The 24,727-nt window shown below is 38.4% G+C and overlaps 1 protein-coding gene across 16 annotated transcripts in view; it reads left to right on the plus strand.

Annotated features, from left to right (window-relative positions):
* Window positions 1-24,727, plus strand: part of PLPPR1 (phospholipid phosphatase related 1) — a 540,361-nt gene that overhangs the window by 433,367 nt on the left and 82,267 nt on the right. The window contains exon 1 of one of the 16 annotated variants that reach the window (XM_072842144.1): window positions 8,875-8,990. The exons of the other annotated variants lie outside the window; for them this stretch is intronic. The gene's annotated coding sequence lies outside the window, so the exon portion shown is untranslated. Of the gene's footprint in view, window positions 1-8,874; window positions 8,991-24,727 lie in introns of those variants that run through there. 16 annotated transcript variants of the gene reach the window in all.

The raw sequence follows: 24,727 nt of genomic DNA on the forward strand, positions 1-24,727 counted from the left end.
CTGAAAATACTGGTATCACACCATGAAATACACCATATATGACGTTTGCATGGTGTTCTGTTGTAGAATTGGAGTACTGAAAAATAACAATAGGATGATATTGATCCTATGCAATAGGAATTATGTCTTACATTTTCAGTTTCAGTGGAAGAAACTGAGGTACAGAAAAGTTAATTGGCTGGCTCAAGGCCCCACTGCCAATGGGTGTTAAGTTGGGATTTTTAATTTAATGTAAATTTACCTTATGTTCCTTCCACTGGATATATGTGGGCATAATGATTGGTCTCATAGTCACATTGAAGAAGTGAACTTTCTACAGTAGAGAACTAACATAGTTCTTTCTCATAAGTTCAGAGGCTAGAATTCAAATGTAGTAATGTTCAAATGTGAATTCCCCTTTCTACAATCTGCCATTCTTTCAGAGCTTGAAGAATATTACAGATGGTTCATGATTTACTATGGTTTGACTTAGATCAGAATTCGAGATGATCTTATCTCACAGCATGTAAAAATATAATTTATAGGAATGCTCACTTACAAGAGGAGGTAGTATAAAATAGCAGTCTGTAGGGAGAGCAGCTTGGCACCATGCACCAAATCTTTAAGACTTTGTATTCTCCTTGTGACTCCAAAAGCACACTCTTAATCTATGTTATAGAAATATGACAGATTTTGCTGCAAGGTGATTTACCATTAAATTGTGAATGGTGAAAAAGAAAAGCTCCTATATGAAACTTACAGGAGGGATTTAAAAATTTTTATCCATGCAAAAAGTATAATACTCTGTCCATAAAAATGATATTGTAGAAAAATGTTTAATCCCATGAAGAAATATTCAAATTAAATAAGGAGATGGGTGAGAGATGAGTTCAAGATGGTATATAATCTTTTTTCACTATTTTTTTAAAATTTTATTTCAGTTCATTTAGCCAGCATATAGTACACCATTAGTTCCAAATGTAGTATTCAGTAATTTGCCGGTTGCATTTATAATTTGAGTCTACTTGGGCTTCACCAGACTGTGAGTGTAGACGACAGTGACATTATCAGTAAGAACCAAAATCTCACTGTCTGGTGCTCACAGCTGGTGCTCACAGCTGGTCACGGCAGATTCCAGCAGCTCCAGTCTTCCCTGGTGAAGCCTGGGATTACCAGCTGTGCTCACAAAGCAGTCTTTTGGCTTCTGTTACCCAGAGAACTAGAGAATTTACATCCACTCCAGCCAGGGCACATCCATTTCTGTAAGTAACATTCTGTAAGTCACATAAAGGCACCTCACCCTGCCATTGTTAACTCTGTTCACACTGGCGGTGCTGATATCTGAGCCACTGTTATATTCTCTTCACAAGAGGGTGAGAAGTCCTGCTCTCCAACTCACTGCCTCATTCCATCACCTGAGCATTAGTAGGGTGGTGCTTGTTCTTCTGTTTCTGTCTATAGCCCTTCTGTTCACAAGGCTCGGACATGAATCCAATGAATCCATGTGCTTAGGAAGGACCAGTACTTCAGGCAGGCACACTTGTCTCCTCTGCTCCAATCTGCCTTCCATTTTCTCTATGCAGATTAATTCCTGAAAATGTTTTTTGCGGACCATCAGCCTCACCAACTTCTCAGACATGCCAGATGTGTTAGGGTAATGGCAATGGACAGTGCAGTTTCCCAGCCAGATAATCTCTGCATTCAAGTTCTGCAGTACAGATGTAAAATACAATGCCTTTTTGGGAATATGTGTATGTGCCTATACAGCTATATGCCCAGAAAAAAAGGGGTATGTATAAAAATCAGTGTTCATCTCTGGATGTTGGGATTAAATGTATATTTTTTTGCATGGAAGTTTTTCCATCAGAAAAAAATTAAATAAATGCTTTTAGGGAATACCCTGTTATTGATGTATGTAGTATAAAGTACAGAATTTTTTATGCAAAGATAGTAGCTGGTTACTACTTCTTCTGTTATTTGAAAACTCATTATATTCACAAAAGCCCAAAGTCTCACGTCATTTCTCAGAGTGGAATTAATTGAAACAGCAGTGAAAGTTGCTCTAACACTTGATTATTAATTTTTTTGTAACATATACTGTGTGGTTGTCACCAACACCAAACTTTAGGAGGAATTACTATAAATAATTATAATAATGCTTTAATTGTTGGTCTTGTTTAGGAGAATATATTTGAGTGCTCTGGATTTCTTTTCTCTGGTTATAGGTTGATATATTAAATTGTTCATTTTATAGAGTAATGATTGTTCTTATTTTCAGTTTTAAAGACATTTATGGAACTGTCTTTTTCTACTCAACTGGTAGCTCTGGCCAGAGTGTCTACCCATGGTTCTCAGGCTCTGGCACATGTTTTATCGGTGGAGTCAATATATGCCCCATTCCCAGTCCCATGCACCACCACCTAAAACATTCTCCCCACAGTTAATGATAAAGGTGTAAGCTCTTAGTACTAAACAAGGATTTAGATCACTTATGCAAATTTCTCTTGTTTCAGATAAGATAACTGAGATTTAGAGAGGTTAAGTCACTTATCTGAGATCACACAGCTGGTTTTTAACTGAGTTTGCAACCAAACCTATAACTCTTGCAGTGTCATAATCAATTGCAAATTAAATTAGTTATTCACAGGCAAATGATTTCAAAAGCAGCAGCTATAAAAAAAAACAGCTATAAACATTTGGAAATAATTTTTGTAAGAACTATTATATAATGTATATCTTAATATACAACTGTATATGTGTGTATATATGCATATATAATGCATATCTTAGTACACAGTTATATAATATATATCTTAATATACAATTATATAATGTATATCTTAATATAATGTGAGGAGGAGCCTTCAAGAGTAGTAGAGCCCAAAGCCTACAAAGATTTTGTAACTGCCCTGACTCACCTTTGAAAGGGGTCAAGAAAACCTCCCAGAGGAAGACACATTTAGACCAATACCTAAAGACTAGTGAGACACTATCCAAGTGAAGGAATAGGCTCACGAGAGGAGTGCTCTTGGAGGGATGGACAGCTTGGCATGGGCCAAGACCTGAGAAGGTACCGAAAATTTGAAGAGCTGTGAGAGTTTTATTAAGACTAGAGCTTAGCTGAGTGAAATAAGTCAGTCGGAGAAGGACAAACATTATATGGTCTCATTCATTTGGGGAATATAAATAATAGTGAAAGGGAATAGAAGGGAAGGGAGAAGAAATGGGTAGGAAATATCAGAAAGGGAGACAGAACATGAAGACTCCTAACTCTGGGAAACGAACTAGGGGTGGTGGAAGGGGAGGAGGGAGGGGGGTGGGAGTGAATGGGTGATGGGCACTGTGGGGGGCACTTGACGAGATGAGCACTGGGTGTTATTCTGTATGTTGGCAAATTGAACACCAATAAAAAAATAAATTTATTATTAAAAAAAAAGACTAGAGCTTAGAGGATAAGACAGGAAGTAGTGACAGGAGACTGGTGAGGCAGGCAGAGATCAGGTTGAGGTAACTTGAAGGCCACAGTAAGCAGCTCATCCTTAGGGTTTTGAGAAACCAGAACACTTGGATATTTTAAGTTTATGCCTCACCTGCTGATATGAAGTAGCAGGGAAGTTGATGAGATCTTGGAGCCACAAAGAGGAGCCTTGAGCTCAAGTTCTCATTATGTGCAATAGATACCCTCTCTCCCCTTAGTGACGAACAAGTGTCATGGGCCTAGGACCTTCAGTGCCCACTCTCCCCAAAACATAATAGATTAGAAACGTATGAAAGAAACTGCAGTGTTGTGAGACTTCTGAACATAGAAGGTGTTGTTTAGAATTACTGTATCGCTCTTTATCATAACCAGGAAACTTTGAAAAAGACAATCCCACCAATTAGGTCTCTCTTTGAAGTTTCCCCAAGCTGTACTGGTTTAGATGCTGGTTTCCTGTAGCAGAAGTTTGAAGATAGTTTTTCCCTAAGATTCCTGACCGGCACATGTAAGTACAATGACTTCATTTTCTGTGTCTGTGTCAACTCTTTGGTCCTATTTTCATCAGAAGTTCACTCTTGCTCATCACACCATGTGTTGGAAAAGTTTGGTCGCTATAGTAAGGCTATCTGATCATTTTGCTCCTGACCCATGATCATTTGGATGTATCTATGTTTAAAGTGATTTTCCAGAATTAGACCAGCAAAGTGCTAACCTATCCATACTCTCATATTTTCTTTACAACAGCTTATATTTGAAAAAAAAATGGGACATAGGAAAGTAAAATCTATCTAAAGCCAAGTTAGACATTTTTCTCTCTGAGACACAGGTTAGCCTACTTGGGGATGGCTTCACCAGCATAGTATTTCCACAGTGTAGCCTGAGGACAACCTGCTTTGACATGATTAGAGTACTAGTTAAAATTCAGATTCCTGAATCCAGCCACTGATCTTAATCAGAATGGGAGAGGGAGGTGAGAAAGACACATTTTCTCGGTTTTTCAAGTCATTCTTATATATAGTAGAGTTTGAGAACTAAATAAAGTAGCTTGTATGTATACACCAATAGATGCAGTTTAGCAGATGCTGGCAGTGCCCTGCCCATTTTCCCTTGATCCACCACAAGGGCACTAGCAAATAGTCTTAAACAAAGATAGTTTCTCTGTTGTCTGTCCTCTAGATTAAGCCATTCTCTACCTGTAGAAGCCTGCTAAACCTGACAAGTTGTGTAGGCCATGATTGCCAAATTACTCCCAGTTACCCTTGACCAGTGAGGAAGGAGTAATGGTGGATAAATTGTCCTCAGTGAGACCATTTTGAAGGGAGTTTGCTACAGTCTCTGAGAGGTCCCCAGCAAGGTAAAATGCCAGTTGCCTGTAGTAATAATCTATTCATTAATGTACCTTTATTGGTCTTCCTCCCTTCCCTGGTCCCCTTCCCCCCACCCTTGCTTCCTACTCCAACTCCCCTCCCCTTCCTCCTTCCCTGTTCCCTTCCCCAGCCCCTCAGCTGCTCCTCCCTTCCCCACTCCCTCAGCGGCTCCTCCATTCCCCACTCCCTCACCTGCTTCTTGAGACCACTTCACAAATACTATGTTTGTAACCACATAATTGCCTGAAGATCCACTTTGCCGGGGGTGGGTGCAGGAGAGGGATGCAAACTAAGGCAGAGAAGATATATGAAGTAGAAAAACTTTATCCCAAATTAGAGGATAAGACTTGAAGAATGGAAGGCTGAAAAATTTTTAAAAGAGATTTGATGAAGGAAATTTTATTAAATCTGCCCAATTAAAATTGAGTCAATTTAGGCAATTTTTTCCTACATTGTCTGCTGTCATTTCTGTGTGGGTGTTCATCCTTCTATGAAATCTAATGTGTTCAACATCCTTCCCAAAGGATGCCAATCACTTGATATTAAGTCCTGCAGCTTTTCCTTGAGAAATAAAATCTTCAGATTTTCTGGAGATGAATATTAATTTTGTATATGCAGCATGGAATTTAGATAACTTAGGAATTAATTTTCTTCTTATAATAGACAAAAGACTGGTTAGCCGGGACACCTGGGTGGCTCAGCGGTTGAGTGTCTGCCTTTGGCTCAGGGCGTGATCCACAGACTCAGGACTGAGTCCCACATCAGGCTCCCTGCCTGGAGCCTGCTTCTCCCTCTGCCTACATCTCTGCCTTTCTCTCTCTGGGTCTTTCATGAATAAATAAATAAAATCTTTTAAAAAATAAAAAAGACTGGTTAGCCAAAAAAGGGCAGGGGCATCTTAAGCACTTCATTTTCCAGGAACTACATGTTATTTCACTAAGATTTTCAACTGTATGTTACTAAAATATAAGTTCCTCTCAGCTGACAGTTGTTCAAAAGCATCTTTAGCATCTCCCAAGACAAATACTTTAAAACTGAAATTTGGTGTCTTTCTTTTCAGCTCTACAGGAAGATAGCGTGGTATTTTGGGGAAAGGTTTGGATTTGAGAGTTTGACAAAGTAGCTGTATCGCCTTCAGCAAATTACTGAACATCTTCAAGTTTCAGTTTTCTCCTCTATTAAAGGATGATGATGATGATGATGATAATGATAATAATAATAATAATAATAATAATAATCCCTGCCTCACTGGGTTGTTTTGAGGATTAAATAGAGTTTTTAAGGTGCTAGAACATGGCAGGTATACTCACCACCCATTAGCTCACATAACAACCCACCTAGAAGCACACACCATGACAAACACAGCATTTTATCAGTTCAGGAATGCCCTTGGATTTTTTTTCTCATATACTTTTATTTAACTTGCTCTGTCATTTTTTGTTCAGTAACTCTCTTGCATTGAAGAAGTGTTATTTATAGAATTCTGTGTAGCTGTTGTCCATGACCTGCGAACACTTGACTGACTTTGGCATGGGCACTAGTTCAAATGAAAACTCCAATGACTGACTTGTCAACCTAATGGCCTACACAAAATTCAACTGTTTAATTTATTTGCTTTCTACAGAAATTAGTCTGTTTTGACAGAACTGAATAATAAGACAAATCATTTTGACATTCTTTAAACACAAGATGCAAAGTAGCCAGTGAATCTTGTCCCACCAGTTTGGGGGTTTATGTGCCTACCCTTGCCACTAAAAAACAGGCTGGGTTATATGAAATTTGAAATTTTTCCTTTTAGATTGATCCTTCAAGCTTGTACTGTATGAGCAATGACAAGTTCTCTAACACACATTTCCAAGTGAACTCAGGACTTTGGTAGTTTATTCAATGTGTGTAATGTCACCACTTTGGGCTGTGCCTCCTTCCTGCTACAGAGAATTTCACACTGACTTCTTAATGGCAAATTCTATTTTGCATTGTGTGAATATTTTATTAGTGACTGTATTTTTATTGTATATATTTCTAGTCTGCTCTCAAAGCACTGTCTTCTTTTGTCTTCCCTGTGGGGTTATATACATAGAAGTGTCATCACTCTCCGGCCTCAACCTTTTGAGGGCTAGAATGACATCATTTTTACCTTCATATTTCTTGATGCCTATTATAGAAAAATTATTTGTACTGAATATATACTTGTCTTAGATTGGATTCCTCCAGAAACAAACTCTAAAACAACTATTTGAGTGCAGATAGTTTAAAAATATCTGTTAGAGAGCAGGGATATGGGAAAGGAATGAAGCTAGGCTGCACTGGAGAGCAGGTGCCATTGTGGAGACCCGGGGCTCAGTGCAGTTGGAACTTCTGGAAGGTTGCCTGGAATATGCCTCAGAGTTCTCCATAAGGAGTGAGGAAGTTGCAGTATTCCTCCTATGGTAGCTGCATCTTTGTTTGAGGTTTGCTGCAATGGGCATTGATTCTGGGGCACTTTGGCCAACCCTGCATGGCAGCCAAAAAATTCACTCTTGCACCTCAGAAAACCCTCAGGTAGGGAGTTACTTTATAAGAAAGCAATGAGGGCTAAAGGACTATGGGCAGGGCTCTTGCCACCTCTGCTCAATAAACTCTTATTTTACAGAATTGAATGGAATTTGCTAAGAGCTCTAAGAAATGTCAAATGACCCTAAAAACTGAAATCATTGATTTTTTGCTCATCTCCTGCAGATACAGATTTTCAACAGCATCAGCTTTGTCAGGACTGAATGATTTGGGCGCAATGCCATTTCCAAAAGCAGCAACAGGGCAGTTTTTCTTCTAACTTTGTCACATTATTGGTATGTCTTCCATACTCAGGCCGTGTTATAGACAGAGCAATAAAAGTACTCTTTTATGCTTTTTAAACTAAACTTTTTAAACTATGGGGTCTCAGTAGAGACTTAGAGCAAAAAGACTTCATAGTCCTTTGGAAACAATGCTGGGCCAGAAGTCAGGGAGTTTAGGTTTTCTTCTTCCTTCTAGTATGACTTTGTAGGCATATGGCCTTGTAGAAATCCGTTTGAGCCTTTTAGGCCCCATTTTGCTGATCTGTAAAAATGTACAAATTGAACACTAGAGTTTCTTCCACCTTCGAGCAGGATTAGCCTATGCAGTAAGGCAATGGGACTTGTATTTGTTATGTGAGTCAAATAGGGGTTAAAAAAAATACAGACATATACATAATGCAAATACATATATTTCTGTAACATTCATAGGTACCTATTTATTCTGTGGTTATTTTTACTCCAGAATTGAAAACACAAATTTTTATGGCATTCAGAATATATCCTTTTCAAATGATTGTATCCACTGAAAGTACATGTTTTCCTCTTCTACTTACAAAGAAGAATGTATTTTCCACGTATGATCAAAACAGAGAAAGAATGTGATAAAGAGAATTATATCTTGTTTTTCTTGTGGCTGACATGATTAAGTGGCCTATAGAGATGAACGTCCATTGAAAATGCGGGAAATAACCCAAGGTTACTTCCCCATGTGATGTAAGTTTCTCTTAATTTCCCATTTGTCTTCATAAACTCAGCAGGGTTATGCTACTATAAAAAGACTCCCTATCTCTTAATATTAAAAAAAAAATCAACTTCGCAGGATTCTTTTTGCTGATTCAGCCTGAGTGCTGGTTTCATACCCTAATAAATGTAAGGTTTTATCATTTGTTCCCAAGAGGTAGAGTATTATGTGAGGGGTAATAGCTCAAACCCATTGGGGATTTGTGGGCTTACGGGCACCAACCCCTATCTCTTTAAGGATTTCACATCACACTACATATAAGGAAAAGCAGGTATTTCAAGATAAGGATAAAAATCATGTTGTGCTAGATATGTCCCAGAAAGAAAGATTCACAATCTAGATTAGCAATACCCCTAATTATCTCTGGCTCTGATCTTCCCACTTGGGTGGGAAATGCCTAGGCTTGGCTGATGCTCAGTGGAGGACACAGAGTGTTATTAGCTCTGGTTTGGGTTCCAGCCAAGTTTATGAACACTTGGCAGCTGCTAGTCCCAGGTACCGAGAAAGCAAAGCCACGGCCAGGCACTTCTGTTAGTGCTTTGCCATTGTGTGCACCTGTTCATCTCTCTGGAGACCAGCCTCACTCCAGACTGGGTCTTTAGGATTCTGTAAGTATTGAATGGGTTTCTGAGGCTCTCTACCTTCTCCATAGGGCTCTACATTTTCGTATTGAGCTAATAGGAATGTCTGAGATCCCAATACACTTTCAAGTCAAATTCAACCTTGGAACTTTTTAATAACTGGGGACATCTAGGTAGAGGAGTCTGTACTCACCCCAGTTCATTCTAGTGTAGCACAAATCATAAAGTGGGTAATGTTCAGTTTTATCAGGGTCTCTGAAAGAAGTTTAGGTTCTGCCTTTTAGAGAGAAGATCTGTGTGTGTATGTGCTGAGGGTGGGAAAAAGTGTGATAAACAGCTCGTTCTATGGTTTCTTGTGGATTTTATTTTAATGAATTCAGTGCCAGTTTTGTAACCTTTAAGGTACTTTTTTCCCCATACTTTTATTACTCCATTATCTGTCTCTATTTCTCTCTATATATATACACCTATAGTTTTATTATTGTTTCTTTTTGGAATGATCTTTCTTTGCCCTCAAGGTCTTTGTGCAGTGGTTCTAAAACTTCTCACTAAGAAGGGTTAGAAATGTAGATTCTTGGCTCCTCGAAGATTAGATCTGGAGAAGATCATTAATTAGGAGTCCACACTCTAAACAGTTACTCCCAGTGATTCTAAATGCATTTGGCAGGTGGATCTTCTTTTGAGTAAAACTATTTTAGAGAAGAAGCTCATCTGATTAATGTTTTTGAAAAATCTCTTCCAAAAAGAGGTCTTGTCAATGCCAGAAATTGAGTGTTTTTAAATAGAAGTAAATCATGGATAATTCTTTGTCATCTACAGGAAAATAGCAAATAGATATGAGACACATGTATTCATTTGTTATTTGGGGCATGTATTTATTTAAGCATTTTGTATTCTCACCTATTTTTTAATGCTTATATTCACATTGACAATTCCCTTTGGGCATGACAAATACAACCACTTAAAAGGGCTATAAGATCATGGGCTAGACTTTGACCTTAAAAATGTTCCATCGGATATTTTACTTAACTAGCATCTTTTAAGTACATACTAACTGAAATTTTCCTTTGTGCTGGGCCCTATGCACTGAAGCGATGTCACTTGTGAACTCTCCCATAAATGTTACATGAATGTCCTTGTACTGCCTGGCTTGGTGTGAAATACACAGGCTCAGACAAAAAGAAGTTTTGCTAAAACAAAGAGGTGCTGTTAACTTAGTTTTACTCAGTTTAGGAATCATAAACTTTCCAGTAATTGTGAGAAAGACTTAAAGAAATGTTTTGGCACCTCATAGAGCATCTCAACTGATGGGTGGATGTGGGTGAGATAGTCTTGGGGGAAGGGGAATGTGCCTACCAGTTACACCAACGTATTTCCTCAGGGGTTCTGGAAAATGTGAGAATTAAGGTCACAGTGACTAAAGATGTATAGGAGCTAGATTATTTCTCAAAAGCGACGAAGTGGAAGAAGGCTTAAAAACTACTGACCTACCTACCTATCTTTCTTTCCTTTCTGTTTTTCCTTTCCTTTCTCTCTCTCATGTGTGCTGAAATCTGGGAACAAATAAAAACTACTGATTTATAATGATAATCTGGAGGCCTTTTTAAGTTAGTCTTTTGTCAATACAACAAAAGACTACCTGTGAATATCGGAATTCATACTCTGGGAAGGAAGATTAATGGACCACACTTGGCTACACTTCAAACACACACACACACACACACACACACACTAAACAAGTGATTTCAAGGCTCATACTTTAACATTCTGATTAACTTGCTAGAATTCACTTTGAATACAGTCCTTATCCAATGATTTTTGGGGAAGTAAATCTGAGGATGTTTAGTAAAGCTCCAGCTGTTTTGACACACTAAACTGAAGCTCCATTTGCTCCCTTCTATAGCCTGAGCTTTCTCCTTGAGTCCATGCACTCAGTACTTTTGTGATGCAAGCAGATTGCCCAAGGTTCTCTTGCTCTACAACAAAGGGTCAAAAGTGGGGACAGGAAAAGGATAGGTAGGTGTAGACTTGGATTCCTTGCCAGCAGATTATCTCCTTCAGAGGGGTTGAATATGAACACTGTGGATATGAACACTGATTCAGTTCCCAGATATGACACACAGGGTTTCCTGCTAAACTGTCACATGTTGGGCAGCCCTGGTGGCCCAGCGGTTTAGCGCTGCCTGTGGCTCAGGGTGTGATCCTGGAGACCCGGGATTGAGTCCCACATCGGGCTCCTTGCGAGGAGTCTGCTTCTCCCTCTGCCTGTGTCTCTGCCTCTCTGTGTGTGTGTGTCTCTCATGAATAAATAAATAAAATCTTTAAAAAAATAAAAATAAAAAAATAAACTGTCACATGTCTAACCATACATGGGCTAATTATATTTTCCCTGTAACTACCACTAATACTTGGCATTATTTTTTCCACTAAAAACTCAGAGCTACTCCAGGAACTCCCCAAGGAAGAAGAAGGTCCTAGCATCACTAGGGGTGATTTGGGGTTTGACGCCCCCAGTAAAGGCATAAAGTGGACCACCAAAGCAACCCCTCCATCACCTACCCAAGACCTAGAGTGAACACAGCCCCTCCCCATTGGAATACTTCCAAAAGGAACATCACATATCCCCTTCTTCTTAGGTCAAGAGTACGGACATGAAACAGTACATGTGTGCTAAAAGAGTTTCCCTCTGTGATTATTTGCACTATCTTGGTTACTTGTGAGATTATACATTTTATAATCTATATTTATCTTAATTTTTTGTTTGCTTTTTAAATTATGTCTCAATAGTCTGTAAGCTCCATGTACAACAAATATAAGATAATAAATATTGGTTCAGTGAATAATTAAACCCTCAAGAAAAATCTAAATATCCAACCCCCCTCCCTTCCTCTTACTTGTTCCTTTTATAAGAAATTAAGAAGAATAGCACAGAGAAGGAACTAGAGTCATTGGACCACACTGACCTGCAGGATTATTATAAGGGCTGCCTTCTATCCTTTACTGGTACCTGGATTGGGAGAATTGAGGAGTTGTCTTCATACCCTCTAATTCTTTGATTCAGGTTTTTTTTTTTCCCCAGTGCTGTGGTTTCTGCTAGCTGTGGTGTGACAGTCTTCATACTCTGAACAGTTGGGCAGAATGCTTTCTTTCTTGGAACCCACATATATTTTTAGAATGTTATCCCAAGGGCCTGAGATGGAATGATGGGTGGTGAGGAGAAAGTGGAGATAAGCATGAATGGGTAGAACCAAGCTTTTACCCTTATGTCAGCTTCAGCCTATGTGACATCAGGCCATTCCCACTCACCACCAATGCCAAATTCATCACTAATGGACTGTGTCTCAGTATGTGTTGTAATCAAAGAATTCCTGAAGGAACTGTGATCAACCTGGCATATTCTTCAAGAACTAGAAGGAGAAGAATTCTGAGCCTATGAGTTTGAAAACAAAAGGAGTTCATTTCAAAGGGGCAGGGGACAGAATATATATCCAGAAGTAGGTAGTGAGAGAACTAGGAAAACAGTGAAGACCAGAGAAGGACTTCCTAAAGTCTACAGAGAGGTCTCAAATGGAAGGTTAATGGCCCTGTTCTATCAAATATCTTCTTTGGGCCACACACTATTTTAACATTCCAGAAACTTTACATGAAAATCCAACTTCTGATAGCTCTTGAAAAATTGGAAAATCTGGTAACACTGAGATCACATCCCATAATGCAACAATCTCCTGGAGCTGGGAAACAGCTTCCCCTTTAAAACGGAGCATGGGGTTTTTGGTTAACAAGTCCTATTACTACCTATTACTTTATGTTCTCCCAGTTTCACTCACTTATATTGGTTCTGGTAAGCTGCAAGATTCCAGCTCTGGTTTGTGGAATCGATTTAGGATTTTTAAAGGGACCGTATGCACCAGAGATTTCATTGGCAGGGTGGAAACAAATGGGCAGTCATTGTTTGCCTGACTTTACTGGAGAACATGAAGGGCTCAGAGAAGGTGCGATTGGTGCTCAGGCATCCTTAGGAGATACATGTGATCTGTGGAGAATGCCCCATACATCTGAACCTCTGCCAGTGGTTGAACATTTCTTGGCAGTAGTGGTCTTTCCACCGCTTTGTCATGGTTTTGTCAGCATAGATCTTAACTTTGCATTTTAGTCTGTTTGTGCTGCTCTGTCAACACTAGGAGCTCTTTTGGACATTATAGCTATTCTTTAATCTTTATACCTCAACCTTCATTTGTTCCAAGTGGCTAAGTATCTCTCTACTGGAAAATTTGCTTAGTCTCAGTAAATGCGTGTCTGTTATTAGTTCAGATTAGTTTTGCCAAATCACTGAATGTAATATCCTTAGGGTAGAATAAATTAATACATTTGTAAAGGTAATTCCATTAAGTATTTTTCCACAGCACTCAGAAAAAGGATATAGAAAATTTCTAATGAATCCTTTGGAGTGGTTCTAAAAGGACCCCCACAAAGTCTAATTAGTTGTAAACTATAATTTGGTACCTTTCGCATTTACAATGAGAGATCTCTGATCACTACCACCCCCACCTCTGTAGCAGCTCCCCCTTTGGCCAAGCTGGGAAAAAAAGGGGGGAGGAAAATCCAAGTCCGGCATGCCATTTAGTCTCTCTGTGGCTTGGTTTCTTCATTATCAAGCACACCTGTCAGAGCCTTGGGCAAGGGAAGAGGCTACCCTCAGAGAGCTCAGAAACTACTAAAGAATTAGGTCTATGGTTCTCAAAGGTCAGTCTCCAGCCAGTAGTGTCAGCATCATGTTGCAACTTGTTAGAAATGCAAATTCACAACTCCCACTCCAGATCTAATGAATCAGAAAATCTGGGGGTGGGCCCTGTAATCTGTTTAGGAAGCCCTTAGGTGATTCTGGCACATAAAAGTTTGAGAGCCCATATTCTGCATTCCATTTATAACAACTACACTGCAGATTTCTCCACAAGGCTCCCTCGAAGCTGAACAAAGCTGAACAAATAAGCTAAGGCATGATGTTCAAAGAGTGAGACTTTTTTCCTCTGTGAGTTTTTCCTATCTAGTAGATATATGTGCTTTGGGGGTCTCTCAGCACAGGTCTGTGATAGACAGAAGCAACCTTTAAGGTAATTGTGGAGAGGAAGAAACATCTGCTCTTTGTCTCTCTCTTTAGGATTCTTAGATTTCTTGTGCACATTCAGCCCACAGGCAAGCACCTCCACAGCCGGATAATCTGTGCTTTTCCCTTTATACAATCTCCTTTCCATTATCTTTTGATTAGAAAGATAAGATCAATCAATTCACAGTGAAGGACTTAGGTTTGGTCCAAACCATAAAGACGCATAAGGTAAAATCAGCAACATATTGGGAGCAGTTGACAGTGCAATTTCCTTGCTGGCCAAAGTATTTGATTTCCACATCAAATGAGTGTAGAAGAATCTGACCATTCCAGGTTTGTCCATTTTTTAACTACAAAGATCATCCCTCTAAGAAATTTCTACAAATGTGATTATTTTACCAGTGAGAAGTTTTAAAAATAGCACATCAACTCTCTCTGGATCATAGCCTGGCTGATCTAATCATTTGCTCTGTCTTTAAGATTAACGCTGATTCCTGCAGATCATTTGATTATGTGATGATTGTTAACGCAGGTATGAGCCCAGGAACTTTGGTGTAAAGAATGAGCAGTACTTCCTGGAAGTATATGGATTCATTTCAGAACCACTGGAGTTTCCTTCAGATGTAGAATTATTTTTAGAATTAAAAAAAACCCCAAATGTTATATACATTTGCTATGTCCTGATAATTGCTGAGTTGTGATCATAAGCCATGCTTTGCTAACACTATAAACAATGGTTAGTGCTGCAGTGAAGTATACAGTGGCATTCTGCAGTAGGCAAAAGTGCCATTGGCTTTGAGGGAGAAGATATGAATTGCATACACCTCACAGAAATTCATGTAACCTACCCGTGCTACTTCTTCAGAGTGCTAAGGGGATCATCTGGGATAAAGACATGTGTAGATAATGATACCAGCTGTTCAGAGGCCTCTAGATCCTTGGGGGGGGCGGGGGAGGCATTGCATAGGAGTTCCCTGGGTTCTATGTGGTTTGCATGGAAGATAACCAGTGGTTAGGAACAGACAGGGAGGAGGAGTCTCCCTACATACCCCACTCTCTGAAGCCCTTTATAGGGAATTACTTGACTTTCCTTCTTTCCTCCTCTTGTTCTTTAAAATGGGTTTTGGGTGTAAGAGGACTTATAGTCTCCCATTAGTTTTCCCCAAAATTTAACCTTGTATCGTATGACTGTTATGAAATTTACACATTTCTGTTGGTCAGTGTTGTTTATAAAAAAAAAAAAAAAGGCATTTAAAACCTAGAATTTGGAAAAAGAATGCAGTTTTCTTCTTTATCTTTACAATGGAAATTGGACATCCTTCCTCTTTTTAATCTTAATTAAATTTAATTTTATATTCATGCTGTAATTATAATTAATGACTTTATGAGCCCCTGGTTAATTTCAGATTTCTGATGTTGCTGCTGAAAGTAATAATCGAAAAGATAGGACTGGAGATTTCACAAGGGGTCACCCACCCAGCCAGAAATGAACTTCATTAAGACAAAAGGAGAAAGCAGCCCTGATGCCCAGGAGCTAGTCCAGTACTATCAGCTGGGCCTTGGTGTTCTCCTGTTGGACAATTTCACAGGGCATCAACATCAGACAAGGCCATTCTGTGACTATTATGGATCAAGACAAAAACAAGACCACTCTGAAATCACATCTGAACACAGGCATAACTTCTACTTTGTCCAAGCCACAAAACCCCAAACATCTTCTCTCAGCTAATAGGAGGGACTGCTGTTTCTCTACCCATTACAACTTTAGTCTTCCTCTACTCTGCCCTGTCCTTAGATAAGATTTATTGAGATAATCATAAAACTATCTCTGCTTCTGAAAGTACCCACTCCAGAGAGAAGCTTGCTTCCTTGGAAACTCCTCAAATCACTCATTCAAAGCCCCAGTTCTACAAGTGTTTGCTCACACCCTTTTCCTGAGACATCCCACAGTTACCCATGGTATGCATTCTCCCTCTCTGCAACAGGCAAGAGACCCAACTTGTTCAACTACAGGTGTGTTCCTGGTGGCCTTAGGCTAGAGAATATTCTATAAGTGGATTGCTTATTTGGTTTATCCATTCTGGATGATAAATCTGAATTGTGCTAATTATGCCCACCTCCTTAACCCTGGGCATGACTTGCTGATACAGCAGCACTGTCCCTCTCTGACCTCAATTCTGGGAGGTGTGTTCTTAATGGATTCATATGCTGAAAGATTTTAGTCTTTTGGACAGAAAGTGTCACCTGAGAATCTAAACTAAACATGTATATTAGAGTTCCCTAGAGAAACAAAACCAATAGGGAGAGAGGGTAGGTAGGTGGAAGGTGGATAGATAGGTGGATAGATAAATGAGGTAGATATTATTATATTAAATGTCTAATATTTATCACATGCCAGGAACTGTGCTAAGTGCTTTACATTATTAACTTGTTTTAATCCTGATGGCAAGCCTATGACGTAGATATTACTACTCCCATTTTACAGGTAAGGAAACCAAAACACAAAGAGGTGAACTAACTTACCCAAGATTACACAGCTAGGATTCAAATTCAAGTTGTCTAACTCTACATTCTTTGCTCTTAAGTCTTATATTGTACTGCCTTTCCTAGGATCTAAATGATAGTAATTCATAATGCCAACTCTACCCAGAGTAATACAGGTCCATTTTAGGAGAACATAATAATAGTTATTAAAATGTTTGTGTATTTTATTTTAGAATAAATGTAATTACCAATCCCCTTCTTCTCAGTTCCAACAGTTAATGAGTACAATGATCAAAACTCTTGAGAGAGCCATATACTACTATCAGTATATAATGACAGGTTTCAGATTGCATACACAAATATTTTCAAAGGTGTATTCCTCTGAGTTATCACGGATCACTATAAAATACAAACATAAAGGAAACTGTCTTCTTTGAATACGATAGACCTATTTGTGTTGGGAGGAATGAGAGATGTGTATAACATGAGAACTGAGTACAAGTGCATTATGGCCTTGTCTATTGTAATACGTGTTTCCCTGGTAGCTCTCTTTATTGATAACAGCCTGTTGGGTATTTTACCTGGGAGTGCTATTAGATTTCCTAAGGCATTTCTCTTTTATCCAATCATTATTCTCCATCTTCTGTGTTCTTTGCCCATCTTAGTCACAGTGGGTATTTCTTTTCCTGGTCTATTGATCAGTCCTTAATGCTGACTTACCATTTTTTTCTACAGTTTGCCAGAATGTGTATAATGGTTTAGCCATTTTTACACCTCTTCAAACCTGTAAGTGTATTAGTAATGTTAGTTAATACATCAGGAGCTTATTGGAATACCTAAAAACGCATAAAATTTTTTGAGTAAGCACTCAGAGAAAGATGTAATTCTTACAAATGCTTTTAATAAGCACTGTGAAATTGAAAATAAGGCATGTGTTTAACACATATATACATTGTAGAACATTTTTATGTTATTTTAATTCCAGTATAATTAACATACAGTGTTATATTAGTCTCAGGTGTACAATATAGTGATTCAGCACTTCCCTACATTATTCCGTGCTCATCACAATATGCGTACTCCCAATCCCCTCCACCCATTTCACCCATCCCCCTGCCCACCTCCCCTGTGGTATATACATTGTAGAAAGGTTAATAAGGTTAATATTAAAATGGCAAATGTGCAGGAACATAAAATTTGTAAATGGAAACTACCTTCCAGGTACTTATCAATGTCAACTTTATCAGTTAAAAGTTATGGTTTAGACATGATTTCCTGTTCATTATCTGGAGTAACCATGGGAAAACCTATGTCCTCCTGAAGCTTAGGGAAGTACTTCCTAGAATATTGTATATAGAATGTTCTTTATCCATTTTTACCTTATATTGTTTGGGTTGCAATTAATTTTCACCACCCTTCCATTGCTCCTTGTTCCAATCAGGGTCTAGGTCAAATGCTTGGTCCCTGAGAGGGGAAACACTGCACAAGCAAAAGGAGTTATTGTAGTTGCGAGCTCCTCAAATGCAAATAAACCACTGTTTTAATGGCGTTCATGGAATGTTAAATACTTGACAGAAAAAAGTGTGTGCTAATTTGACTATATAGTACATTTCATCAGTATTGTATCTCTTTCTCCAAACTTCTACGAGTCCATATATTCATGGAAAGAACCAGAAGTGGGGTCAGTTTGGAAAGAAGTATTTGTCTGCAGTTTTGATCTGAGAAGAGTATGTGCAGTTCAGTCACTTCACTGCCCTGTGAGGCCTCTAGAAAAATCTGTAAAGAGATGGATGAGGTGATAAAACAGATCCTGGTAAAGAGGGGTTTAGGGATTGCTATCACTGAAGGAGTAAAGATTAGGTCAGAAATATTTTTGTTCAACTCCATTCAAGAATCAATCATGTTATTCTGCAGGGATGCTGGAAGAAATTACAATTTGACCTGCTGTGGAGGTACCTTTTTACCCTTGATGGCTTCTGAGTAGCTTCTTGTACTTCAAGGAGCTTAAATACATCATTGCACTGCCAACACATTCTAACCTCACTAGCACATCAGCACTTGGCCATGTCACATTAATTTTTTAGAAGTTTATTATATGTATGTATATGTGCCTGTGTGTGTATATGTGTGTGTGCGCATATATACACAGATACTTACTGTGTAATAAAAATTAAAAACAGATCTTCAAACAAAGATCTGGAATTCACTTCAAGTTGTTATTTTTAACTTAAAATGATAAATATTCAAAGTCAAGAATGTTTTACTTAATTGAGAGATATTTTACATTTTAATTTTACATTTTACATTTAATTTTACATTTTACATATTAATTCTGTCAATATTATTTATTAAAATTAGTTTGGAAGTCCAAGCCTATGTGGTAAGAACTAAACAAAAATAAGATAAACATTGGGTGAAATGGGTATGGGGAATTGGGAGTACACGTATTGTGATGGGCACAGAGTAATGTATGAAGTTGTTGGGAGAGTAATATGTTGCACACCTGAGAGTAATATAACAATGTAAGTTGGTTGTACTTGAATTAAAAAATAAATGAAAAATTTTTAAAGAAGAAAAACATTGGAAAGAATCTACAAATTATATTACTTTATGGCTGATGTGCTAAAGAAACCAGCCAGTTGCCACTCAAATAATCAGATTTAGTAAAGTTGTTTGAAATAAAAAGTAGTATCCAGAAATAGCCATTTAACAATAAAAAGATCCTGTTTTAGAGCAAGAAACTTGTAAAATGCGTAGGAATAAACCTGTGAGATGTTTATGACAAAGTAAAACAAACTAGAAAAATTGGGAATTTTACTTGGTGTAGAGACTAACTCACAAACTGGAGCTAGAAGTTTGCCTGAGGAGTTTGAAGCAAAAGGCTGACTGGGAATAGGAATTAGGTTGTAGCATTATTTCAGTTCTGGCCAAAATCTGAAAAGAATTTTTGACAGAAGTGATTCTAAAATTCATTTGTAAAAATAAACATTCAGGAAGACAAATTAATGTTTTGAAAAGAAGCAGGAATGGGGGAGGTGGGTGACTTTAAATGATATTTCATGTATTAAACATGCTATAAAGCATCAGTAAATAAAATACAAAGCTAGAGTAGAGTTTCTCAACCTCTGACATTTTGGACCAGATAATTCTTTGTCCTTGGGGCTGTTCTGTATTTTTAAGAATGTTAGCGTCCTCCTTGACATCTCCTCCTTAGATGCCAATAGCACCTTCTTCAGTTATCGTAACCAAAACTGCCTCTGGATTCTAGCAAATGTCCCCTGGGAGCAAAATCATCCCTGGTTGAGAACCACTGAGCTAAAGAACAAAACAAATAGAATCATAAATTAATGAAACAGATTTAAAAGCTCAGATATTATCCAATTATATACAAGAAGTTCACTTATGATAAGGTAGGCATCACTAGGCAATGAAGAAAGAAAATCTTTATGATTAGAATTGTGACAATCAACTTTTAAATTAGATTAGCATATTATCAGATTTCATACTACACATTAAAATTAACATTATGAGTAGAATTTAAAATAAGAAATCCTATCATGAAAAAGAACTAGTGAAAAACAGATTTAACTATGTATCTGATCTTTGGAACCATGATTGTTAAGGAAACCAAAGATCTGTCACATACAAAACCAAAGTTCAGCATTTTGACACAAATGGCAATTTTTTAGGAAAAGGAAAATTAACAGACAAGGAAAAATATTTAAACGTATTATGGCAGATTTGGGATTAATATGTATACCAGGGATAACACAAAGGAATAGATAATAGATGTTTTAGGCTTTGTGGGCAGGACCAGCTTCATGGGCATGTGACTTTCACTTGATTTAATGCTTTTGTGTTGCCATCTTAAAAGTCTTAGTAATTATTGTAGTCTACATCTGAAACTAGTGATATACTATATGTTGGCCAATTGAATTTAAATTAAATTTTTTAAAAAGAAAGAAATTCTTAGTAATTGTTTAGCAAGGGGCTCCACATTTTCATTTTGTTACTGGACCCTGCAAATTATGTAGCCAGTTCTATTTGTGGGCCACATGATCTGTTGAATCTACTCAACTCTGTAGTTGTCGCATAAAAGCAGCCATAGATGATACATACATGAATGAGTGAATGTGGCTTTGTTTGAATAAAACTTTACAAGAATAGGCAGTGGGACACATTTGGCCATGAGCCTTAGTTTGCTCTTGTCTGTACTGTATAGAAAGCCTATAGAAATTGATAAAAAGAACTACATATAAATAAATGTCCTACCTCAATCATTTTCAGAGAAATGCCTATTAACAGAAAACAACTGTTGCATCAATGCAAACTTAAAATAATGATGAATTTCCATAGTGAAACCATAGTAAACCTGGTGGCCTCAAGAAGCATTCACAGAGGCATAACTCAGAAAACTTTTTGAAGAATATATATGAAGAATTATAAAACAGCATGTTCCCTTTGACTCAGTATCTTCTCCCCTAGAAATTTATCCCAAGAAATAGGCAAAATTAGAAAAGACTACATGCACAAAGATGTTCAATAGAGATTTATTGCTAGATGAGAAACTGAAAACTAAATAAATGTGCTACATTGGAAGTATGCTCAGGTCAGCTATGATCTATCAATTTTATGAAAGAATATACCATCAATAAAAGTAATCCCTTTTGTGTACATGATTTAATAACTGGAGAAGTGTTCTGTTAAGTGAAAAGAGCAGATAGTCTGTCAATGCTATGTTTGCAGAAATGTAAAAAACATGCACACAGAAAGGCAAATACTGAAGGAACCAAAAAAGAAGCAACCAGAACACAATCTTTTGAGTTCCAGCTCTGGTCAGTCTACGCCTGAGCAAGAGTCCTGGCCTGTTGGTGTGACCGTGGGCAAGTTGCTGGACACTCTCTAAGACTCAGTTTCCTTCTCTACAAAATAGATATAAATAACATTATACTGCTTATCTCATAAGGGTATTGTGAGGTTAAATGGAAAAATATAGATGACATAAGACAGTGCTTTGCATATGGTAAGCTTTTAAATGTTACCTATCATTTATCGTTATAATTATTTATTATTGGCAAAGCATGGGAAGTTAAGACAGTTTATTTCATTTTTAGTTCCACTGTTATGATGTTACTTTTGCAGTTTAAGACACTTCTAACAGCTGTCTTTTAAAATGTAATGATTAAGACTGCAGCAATCTCAGCAGGTAGCAGACTAAAACTATTAAAGCAAGGATAATAAAAAGACCATTTTAAAGATCTCACCAACAGAAAAAAGAATTGCTGAAATGCCTTAACATAAGTTGCTAAGCAAAAGCCACAAAGACAATTTAGAATGAGCAGAGGGAAGGGTAATGAGTAGCGATAATTAAAGCTGCCACCAGATATACTCATAACACACAAATTCCCACACATCTCTGTGTCCTTTAGGGAAGCTGATGAAGTCAGCAGCAGGAAGAGAAAAGGGTGGTTATTAAACCGGTCATGTAGTGAACACTCACCTTCACCCAGCTTCTCCCCCTGTGGTAAAAGGGGAAGAGAAGCCACATCATCAGCATTACTGCCAGGAAGCTTTGCTGTTCATGCCTGACCCTTGTCCTGGTCCTTACCTCTCCCTGTGGATGAGTGGGGCTCCTGGACATCACATCGCTGGATGGTTGGGGTTCCCAGTTGGGTTACTCTTAGCAACTCTGCCCCAGGTCTGGTTCCCTGTATTTATTTTAGCCATTTGGTGCCACGAAGCAGGAAATCTCGGATTTTCCTCTTGGTGCCATCTTGTGTGCTCACTGATCTGCAGTTTTGCCTCCCTCATTTCCCTATGGTGTTTTGCAGAAATCATGCAGTACCAGGCCCAATTTGAGCGCTCCACTGACATCAATAGATGTGTCCTCTTAACTGCAGCACCAGTGACATTTTGGAGTGGATGATTCTTTGTTGTGAGGGTTACACTGTGAATTGTAATATACTTAGAAGCATCCCTGGTCTCTGCCCACTAAAGGGGTACATTCCCTCCAGTTGTGACAACCAGAAATGTGTCCAGATGTGGCCAAATGTCTGGTGGGGGGCAAAGTCACTCCCAATGAAGAACCACTCTTCTAGATGGCACTTCTGAAGGATCTCCTAATCACTTTTATGTAAAAAAAAAAAAAAAAAAAAAAAAGCCATTTAAATGGATACAGTGAGGGGGTGCTTGGGTGGCTCCATTGGTTAGGCATCTGCCTTCAGCTCTGGTCATAATCCCAGGGTCCTGGATCAAGCCCCATGTTAGGTTCTCTGCTCAGTGGGAAGCCTGCTTCTTTCTGCCGGCTGCTCCCTCTGCTTGTGCTCTCTCTCTCTGTCAAGAAAATAAATAAAATCTTTTAAAAATATAAAATGAAATAAATGGATACAGTGATTTAAATGTATTGCTCTTCATCACCTCAAATTTAAAAGGGAGTTATTTTTTTTAAATTTTTATTTATTTATGATAGTCACAGAGAGAGAGAGAGGCAGAGACACAGGCAGAGGGAGAAGCAGGCTCCATGCACCGGGAGCCCAACATGGGATTCGATCCCGGGTCTCCAGGATCGCGCCCTGGGCCAAAGGCAGGTGCCAAACCGCTGCGCCACCCAGGGATCCCCTAAAAGGGAGTTATTATTAAACTCATTTTTCAGGTGAGAAAATTGAGGTTCTTTTGGCCAAATGTTACACAGTTAATAAGTGCTAATATCTGAATTTGAACCTACATTTCTCTGACTACAACTCATCTTTTTTCTACTACTTGACATACTAGAGTATTATTTAACTGTATATGTGTTCAGGCTGCTACAACAAAAAGTACCACAGCTTTGGCAACTTAGGCAACAAACATTTCTCACACTTTTGGGGTCTGGAAAGTTCAGGATCAAGGCACTGGCAAATTCAGTCTCTGGTGGGGGACCACTTCTTGTTCATAGATGGCCTGATTTCTCCCTTGTCCTCACATGGCAGAAGGAGCAAGAGCTCTCTGGGGTCTCCTTCTCAAGGCACTGATCCTTTGTCAGGCTTCCAGGCTCATGACCTGTTCACCTCCCAAAAGCCTTACCTCCTCTAACACCATTATACTGAGGGTTAGGATTTCAACATATGAATTTGAGAAAGATGAAAAACTTCAGTTCATAACAATATCCATATTACACTTGGAGCAATAAAGTAACAGTAAAGCAGCAAAGGAAAACATCAAAGACTTACCTCAGTCCAGCTGTCATTACATAATTAAACATTTTAGAACATAAATTTATTATAATTGTTTTCTAACTAAATAGAAAGTAATTTATCTTTGAAAGTAATTAGATTCACAGGATTTTCTTTTCCCCAAGTAGGTAGGGTCTCTCATTTGAAGTTCTACAAAACAGACTTTGAACTGATTGGTTCACATAACTAAAAAGCTCTGATATATTACTAGCTTCAGGTACAGCTTGATCTAGAAGTTCAAAGACGTTCATCAAAGACTTTTTCCTCTCCACCTTTCAACTGCCTCTCTTAATGCCAGCTTCATCCCCAGATTAACACTATGAGCCAGATTCACATTGCACCATCAAAAAGAAAAGAGATTTTTTTTTTTTGTGGTAGCCCCACAAAAGAACGAATCAACTCCTTTCTCTCTTAAGCCCTAGCAAATATTTTATTTGGCTCTCTTTGAGTCATATGCCCATCCCTGGATCAATCATTGAAGACAGAGGGTTGGATGTGTGATTCACTTTAGCTGATCAAGGCACAACTCTGCACTATGAATGGGGTCAATCTCCTTCAAATTATAGAGCCAAAACCTTCTCAGAATAAGTTAAGAATATGATCTCAGAAGAAGGGGGAATGGGTGCTAATGGGCTGTCACCAATTCTGACAACCTACTTCCTGTAATTGGTAGTTTCCATTATTTAAACATTACCACCCCCGACCTTGTTCTACCGATTTACCTGGCATTGCTGAAAACTCCTGGACAGGTGTCCAGGTACAATCAGTAGACAGGTATGGTGAACCAAGACCCACAGAGCAGATCCTACCCTAGAATAGGGCCAGGTTTGGGGACAGCCCACTGCTTCTTAGACAGGTTTCCCAGTCAGCCCCAGTCATTCCATCAGAACCTCTCTCAACATGAGGACTTTAGTGCCAGCCTGTTCTCACTGCAAGTAGTATAGCACTCTATTCTTCAAGTGCAA

The sequence above is a fragment of the Canis lupus genome, chromosome 10, assembly GCF_048164855.1.
Source record: "Canis lupus baileyi chromosome 10, mCanLup2.hap1, whole genome shotgun sequence".
Taxonomy (NCBI): domain Eukaryota; kingdom Metazoa; phylum Chordata; class Mammalia; order Carnivora; family Canidae; genus Canis; species Canis lupus.